Source organism: Schistocerca nitens, chromosome 8, assembly GCF_023898315.1.
Source record: "Schistocerca nitens isolate TAMUIC-IGC-003100 chromosome 8, iqSchNite1.1, whole genome shotgun sequence".
In the NCBI taxonomy this organism is placed as follows: domain Eukaryota; kingdom Metazoa; phylum Arthropoda; class Insecta; order Orthoptera; family Acrididae; genus Schistocerca; species Schistocerca nitens.
The window spans coordinates 95,167,967-95,175,516 of NC_064621.1; the positions used below are offsets into that span (position 1 = coordinate 95,167,967).

General features: G+C 41.7%; 1 non-coding gene across 1 annotated transcript; it reads right to left on the bottom strand.

Annotated features, from left to right (window-relative positions):
* Positions 1 to 6,265: 6,265 nt before the first annotated feature.
* Trnap-cgg (transfer RNA proline (anticodon CGG)) lies at positions 6,266 to 6,340 on the bottom strand. Its single transcript has one exon. It is a non-coding gene; the product is annotated as a tRNA-Pro (tRNA).
* Between the last annotated feature and the right edge of the window lie 1,210 nt (positions 6,341 to 7,550).

A 7,550-nucleotide genomic window follows, 5' to 3' on the forward strand; every position in this document is an offset into this window, starting at 1 on the left:
ACCCATTTACACTGCGTAATCACAAGCAAATTGTAATGTATATATTGGGTTCGTATGGGGTTTCATTGTTCCGTAGATGTACTGTTTTATATGCACTATCTTGTAAACATGGTCTCATCTGTGAACAACACTGAAGTAGGGCTACGATATTCTGCATTTGCTGTAGGAACAAATTTGAGAACACCAACATCATATATCTGACGAAGCGATGATAATAACTAATTGTAAAACAATGATAAACAATGTTAGGGTACACACAAAGATATATAGTGTTTTTTCTCATTTTATATGTTACAGTGGGACAGCAAAGGAAACCAATAAGACTGCGGTCCTGTACTCTCCGCCATGCACTTGAGAGTGATTTTCTTGTACACCACCACCAGAAACATTAACTGCCATAAAATAGTGTAGGGACTGGGAGTTACCTCTGACTCTAAATAAACGTAACTCATTGCGTGTAAATAGATGGAGAGATCATTACTATTCGATTACGATGCTGATGTAAAGCAAAATTTACTTGGCCATTGCTCAGTGGGAACTATTAATCCGGCTTTTGCTATTTTCTCATCGTTAAGAAATGCTTCGTTTGAACTACAGTCACTGAGGTACACATTTCAAATCGTATGTTAAAAGCCACATACATAGTATCCACAACATGAATTCTCTTGATCAGACAGCTTTACTAATGCATGTGTCAATTTCGTCCGCATGTTGGAGTTCCATGTACTAGGAGGTTACTAAAGCCATTTGCGAATCTGGCCTGAAGCTCATATGCTCTAATCAGTAAAGCGAATCACACTAACTAAGCAAATTGTTGTTACTGGTGTGGAAAGATCGTCATCCCTGGAACTATCTTATCCATTCTGCGATAATGCAAAAATAATTGACTGTTCTTTGAATATTTTGTTTGGTGTCATCTGTCAGTCCTATTTGGTGATGATACTGTACCATGCAGGTAGAGTCAAGAAGACGGCTGTACAAGCGTGGAGTAAGGAAAACTCTTTTCTTTTATGGATTTTGCTACATCGAAGTGTTGTGGGAATAAAATACACTGTTCCCTCACCCTCTCACCGGATGTAAACGGTGCTCTGATGAATTTATTTTCTCTCCGTTTCCATGCATTTAGTTGACAAAACACGCTAACCTATGTCGAAATCGTACTCTTGATTCCTAGAGGGTATTACAATACCTCGAAAAAAGGGCACTTAGAGCCTATCGCAAATCCCATGTGCACTTTTCAAACATGTCTGTCACGGTTTTCGGTATAAATGTGCCATGAAATTCGAGGGGTAAGCACATCTCATATTAATGTCCACTACTAGTGTCTGGACCTTTGGACCAGATTGGAAATCTGTGAAATGGAAGCCAATTTTCTGGTGTGTTTTTTGTAATGGCACTAGTGGTCGGCACGAGGATGAATGTCAGTGTTATCTCCTCCCCGCTGTAGATCGCCAGCGCTCGTGAAGACGCCCATGGCTGGGTTGGTTGGTGGGAGAATGAGTTTGGGAGGCGATCATAGAGCATAGATGATCATTGTTCCAGCAGCGCACACACATCTGTCCAGTGGAGGGAAAGTTTCTAATCTTTTTATTTTAGACTTGACTGTTGCTGGTGGTCATCAGCTGAGATTGTGTCACCTCTGTAGATGTGGAGTGATAGGCATCGTGACCACGGGGTCTGCTGCACCAAATCCTATGGATAAAGAGCAGCCCCAGTTAAGGGCAGTACTGGGATGAGAAACATTTCTATGTGTTGTTTTACGTAAAGGTGTGATTGTCTCCCACATCCTATCCCAGTATAGCGCCACAAGCGTGGGATGTTAATGTAATTTAGCGACGTATATAGCTTCCCAACTTATTGAGAAGTTCAGTACAATGTAATAGTTTTAGGCTCCTCCTCGGTAATCTGTTAGTGATGTCATTGTTTTATAACACATGCGGGGGCCACTCCTTATAGTGAAACATGGACTTTGTGCGTAGCAAGAGCGTATTTGTTGTTAAATAGTGCATTGCAGAAATTGTTTAATGCGGAATATTCATGTAATCTGTTTAAATATTGCACTGTGGTAACTGACTGACGTTACAAGTATCATATGTGTTTGTAATACTGGGATAAAAGCAACAAAATTTTTATGAAGTACCCTGACATTGTAAATAGCAATAGAGGTAGGTGCTGTGCTTGGGGAAGTTACGTAACAGGAGTAAATTTGTTGTTAAATATTAAATTGCAGACATCCATTTGAGTATATGTTAAAATATCACACTTTGGAAATGTTGTCTTCTTAAAGACTGGGAGGAAATTAGGAGAACCGTAGCAAGGAGCCTCAAAACCAAAAACAATTTAATACGTTGACGTGCATGCCAAAAATAATACTGGGTGTGGTATCCTAATGAAAACTGCGAAAATCAGAAAAGCGGAATTGCGTATACCAACTGAATTTGCTGCTTCTGCTGCTGCTAATGATCAGCTGAGTCCCATCTCTTGATGCTGCGTATGAGAAGAGTGGTGGTGGTGGGAGGACTGTTGATGAGGAACCAATAGGAATTCACTATACGAGTGGGGGAGTGAAGACCGAGATCTTTGAATCATAAATAATGGTAATTACTGACATTTACGAGCTATTAATTACAGCCTAAAAACAAAACGAAGAGCCCAGATGATAGGTTCATTTACATTAGGGTCATTAAACTGATCTAGGGGAGGTGGCCAGTTTGCTAAAATTAGAGTGGATGTTTTGTCCCAGAAATGACATACCTCCACTATATTGTAATATGTCGTATCTAGGAAATGATTTCCTTTGCGGGTCTGTTTTTATAATGATTATTTGCTTGTTTCATTGTCCTCTGCTCGCCCATTTCCTTTCTACGTATAAACTAAAACACCCTGGAGATCCTCGAAATTTAATGTCTGTTGGGCAGATAATTACAAGTGGGAGGACCACTGCCTCTGAATTTCGGCCTCAGCAGAATACAAATTTGTTCTATGTCTAATAAAATGAGCCGCATCTTAAGTCCAAAGAAGTGGTCTACCATAACCTTAAACATTCGAAAAGTAGTACTTTGAACAACAACGGGGACCCACTCGAAGTGTAAATGGTTCCAAAAACACGCTTGATCTCTTAGCAATAAATAATCATCACCAGACAATGCAGCATCACGATAGGTACACGGTCACAGGTTCGAATCCTGCTTCGGGCATGGATGTGTGTGATGTCCTTAGATTAGTTAGGTTTACGCAGTTCTAGGGGACTGATGACCGCAGCAGTTGAGTCCCATAGTGCTCAGAGCCATTTGAACCATTGAACGACAGGTTCAGGGATAAGAAACCAAAAGGTTGTTCTAGGTAGACTGAATATCGTGATATCCAAACCCATAAAAAATAATCGTAAAATACATGTATTTAGTAAAAGCAGATAAAAAGGAACTTGATGCCTTTCTAATACACAGTCTCCCCTCCTTCCAATCTGACTATGTAAGAGTAGACGAGATGTCGTTTGGATTCCAATAAATAATATCGGCGGCAATTCAGAGATACATATTAAATAAATTAATAACGGGTGGTGACCCCAGAGGACAAAACATTATTGCAGAAGCAACGGATAAACATGCCAAATTTAAAAGAGTGCAAGATTCCGAAGAATGCCGAAGTGTTACGAAAGCTCGAAATTTAGCGTGAAATTCAATTCGAGATGCTTTTAATAGTTTCCAAAATAAAACTTGCCTCGAAAAATGGTAGAAAATCCAAAAAGGTTCTGGTCATATGTAATGTACGGCAGTGGTAAGATGCAATCACTACCTTCACTGCGTGATAACAAGGGTGATGTTATTGATGACAGCGCAACCAAAGCAGAGTTTACTGAACGATGTATTCCGAAATTCCTTGACAAAGGAAGACGAAGTAAATATTCCAAAATTAGAATCAACAACAACTGCCGACATGAGTAAATAAGGAGCAGATGTCAAATGGTTCAAATCGCTCTGAGCACTATGGGACTTAACATCTTTGATCACCAGTCCCCTAGAACTTAGAACTACTTAAACCTAACTAACCTAAGGACATCACACACATCCATGCCCGAGGCAGGATTCGAACCTGCGACCGTAGCGGTCGCGCGGCTCCGGACTGAGCGCCTAGAACTGCGAGACCACCGCGGCCGGCGAGCAGATGTCCTCCCTGTAGCGAAGCACCTTAAAAGACATACTTGTCGCAATGGTAAAACCGGTTCCCGTCAGATCACCGAAGTTAAGCGCTGTCGGGCCTCGGCTAGCACTTGGATGGGTGACCGTCTGGGTCTGCCAAACGCTGTTGGCAAGCGGGGTGCACCCAACCCTTGTGAATCAAATTGAGGAGCTACCAGATCGAGAAGTAGCGGCTCCGGCCACGAAAACTGACAACGGCAGGGAGTGCGGTGTGCTGACCACATGTCCCTCCATATCCGCAGCCAGTGATGTCTGTGGGCAGAGGATGACACGGCGGTCGGTCAGTTACGTTGGGCCTTCCGAGGCCTGTTCGGACGGAGAAGAGGTTCCTTTCAGAATATACTGATACAATAGCACCGTAATTAGCAATCATATGCAGTCGCTCGCTCGTAGAAAGAACCGAAACCGGAGGCTATATAGTTTCACACCAGCACCCAAGAAAGGAAACAGTAGAAATCCGCTGAATTACAATTATCACTAACGTCGATATGCAGTAGGATTTTGCAACATATACTTTGCTCGAACATTAGGAATCAGCTCGAATAAAACGGTCTTATGATTAAATTGCACGTGTATGGATAGTCGTCTCACAATTAGTTGTGTGATTGGATTCGTGATTTCTTGTCAGAAAGGTCACAGCTGCTAATAACTGACGGAAAGTCATTGGATAAAGCAGAAGTAATGTCTGGCGCTCTCCAAGGAAGTGTTATAGGCCCTCTGTTGTTCCTGAGCTACATAAACGAGTTAGGAGACAATCTAAGCAGTCTCAGATTGTCTGCAGATGATGCTGTAATTTTCCGTCATGTTGTAGTGGGACGCGAAATTGTAGCGTCACCCATCCACTAGTGTCAGCCCAGTTTGCAGGTGAACATAAGTTTAATTTAGTTTTTGTTTATGTATATTTTGTAATATTTGTAATGGCTGTGAATTATCTAAAGTTTTGTATTTATTTTTTATGTTTCATGTACGGAGAGGGCGGCGCAACGAACGGAGACAGCATCTTCGCTGGCGGGACCAGAGAGAAAATTGCTGGCCACTATACGTCGCGGGTCGACAGCCAAAGAGCAACAGAAGATCCTGAAACCAAGTTGTTGCGTCGTGCTTCTAAAAATTGAAAAAATAATAATTTGTAATGTTACTACAACAATGACGTCATAGAAAGTTTAATCATGTTGTAAATTTTCAGTTCTGTCTTGTCAAGGCTCAGTTTCACGTCTATATGTAGGAAGATAATAAACTAGTGGATGCTACAAAAGTTTAAATACGTGTTCGGAGAATTTATTTATGAAGAATTATGTTAAGTAATTCATTTGACAAGATTATTAATTTTTGACAGCGTTCATCGCGAGTTTGAGTCTTGAAAGTTTATTCAATGTGGCTCTAATATCTATTAAAGCAGATAACCTGCATTAATATAATTTCTGAGGAGAAACAAACGACATCTAAATTGAAAAAGTTTACGCAAACTGATTGGACTGAGTGACGTAATTCTGCGCATACGACTCAAATGATGATGTTTTAATTATAGTTTCGTTCAAGAACCATTCAGAGACAATTTAAAAAAGAATTTAAATAATTTTGAAGTGTGTTGTAACTGACGTAGGTGACGAAGTCTGCACGTGGTCATATGTCCAAAGAAAATCATTTACATCGTTACACTACAATGTCACGTCGTCAGATGATCAAGAGCAATTGAAAAATGATTTATAGAAGATATCTGTATGGTGCAAAAAGTGGAAACTGAATTTAAATCATGAAAAGTGTGGAGTCATCTGCATGAACACTAAAATGAATCGGCCAGGTTTCAATAACATGATAAACTAGAAAAATCTAAAGCCTATAAAATCAACTAAATTCTTAAGGTTTACAGCAGCGAATAACTTAAATTGGAACGATTACATAGATAATGTTGTGTGCAAGGCAATCCGAAGACTGCTATTTATCAGCACAGCACTTAGAAAATGTAACAGGTTTAGTAAAGAGACTGCTTGTATTATCCAGAATGACATTTTCACTCTGCAGCGGAGTGTGCGCTGATATGAAACTTCCTGGCGGATTAAAACTGTGTGCCCGACCGAGACTCGAACTCGGGACCTTTGCCTTCCGCGGGCAAGTGCTCTACCAACTGAGCTACCGAAGCATGACTCACGACCGGTACTCACAGCTTTACTTCTGCCAGTACCTCGTCTCCTACCTTCCAAACTTTACAGAAGCTCTCCTGCGAAACTTGCAGAACTAGCACTCCTGAAAGAAAGGATATTGCGGAGACATGGCTTAGCCACAGCCTGGGGGATGTTTCCAGAATGAGATTTTCACTCTGCAGCGGAGTGTGCGCTGATATGAAACTTCCTGGCAGATTAAAACTGTGTGCCCGACCGAGACTCGAACTCGGGACCTTTGCCTTTCGCGGGCAAGTGCTCTACCAACTGAGCTACCGAAGCGAAAGGCAAAGGTCCCGCGTTCGAGTCTCGGTCGGGCACACAGTTTTAATCTGCCAGGAAGTTTCATATCAGCGCACACTCCGCTGCAGAGTGAAAATCTCATTCTGGAAACATCCCCCAGGTTGTGGCTAAGCCATGTCTCCGCAATATCCTTTCTTTCGGGAGTGCTAGTTCTGCAAGTTTCGCAGGAGAGCTTCTGTAAAGTTTGGAAGGTAGGAGACGAGGTACTGGCAGAAGTAAAGCTGTGAGTACCGGTAGTGAGTCGTGCTTCGGTAGCTCAGTTGGTAGAGCACTTTCCCGCGAAAGGCAAAGGTCCCGAGTTCGAGTCTCGGTCGGGCACACTGCTTGTATTATGCTTGTCTACCCTTTTTTGGAGTACTGCTGTGGAATATGCGAACCGCATCTAGTAGGGTTGACGGAAGACACTGAAGAAGTTCAGAGAAGAGCAGATCGTTTTGTATGATAGCAAAATCGGAGAGGGTGCCACGGATATGATATACAAATTGGATTGGTGGTCATTAGAACAAGGGTATTTTGTGCTGCGGCAGTATCTTCGCATGAAAATTGAATCACCTCTTTCTCCTCAGACTGTGAAAACATTTTGTTGACACCCACCTACATAGGAAGAAACGATAATGATAATAAAATAAGTCAGGGCTCGCACGCAAAGATTTCAGTGTTCGCTTTGTCCGCGCACTGTTGGACAGTGGAACGGTAGAGATATAGCTTAAAGGTGGCTCGATGACTCCTCTGCTAGGCACATAATTGAGAATTGCGGAGTAAATGCTGTATGTCGATGTGGATGGAGATGTATGTCTAGATGTAAATGAATAAAAAACTAGACAGCCTCTAAGTTATATATGAAGAATCACTTGGTTACTCATGAAGGTATCTTGATACTTAAACATCT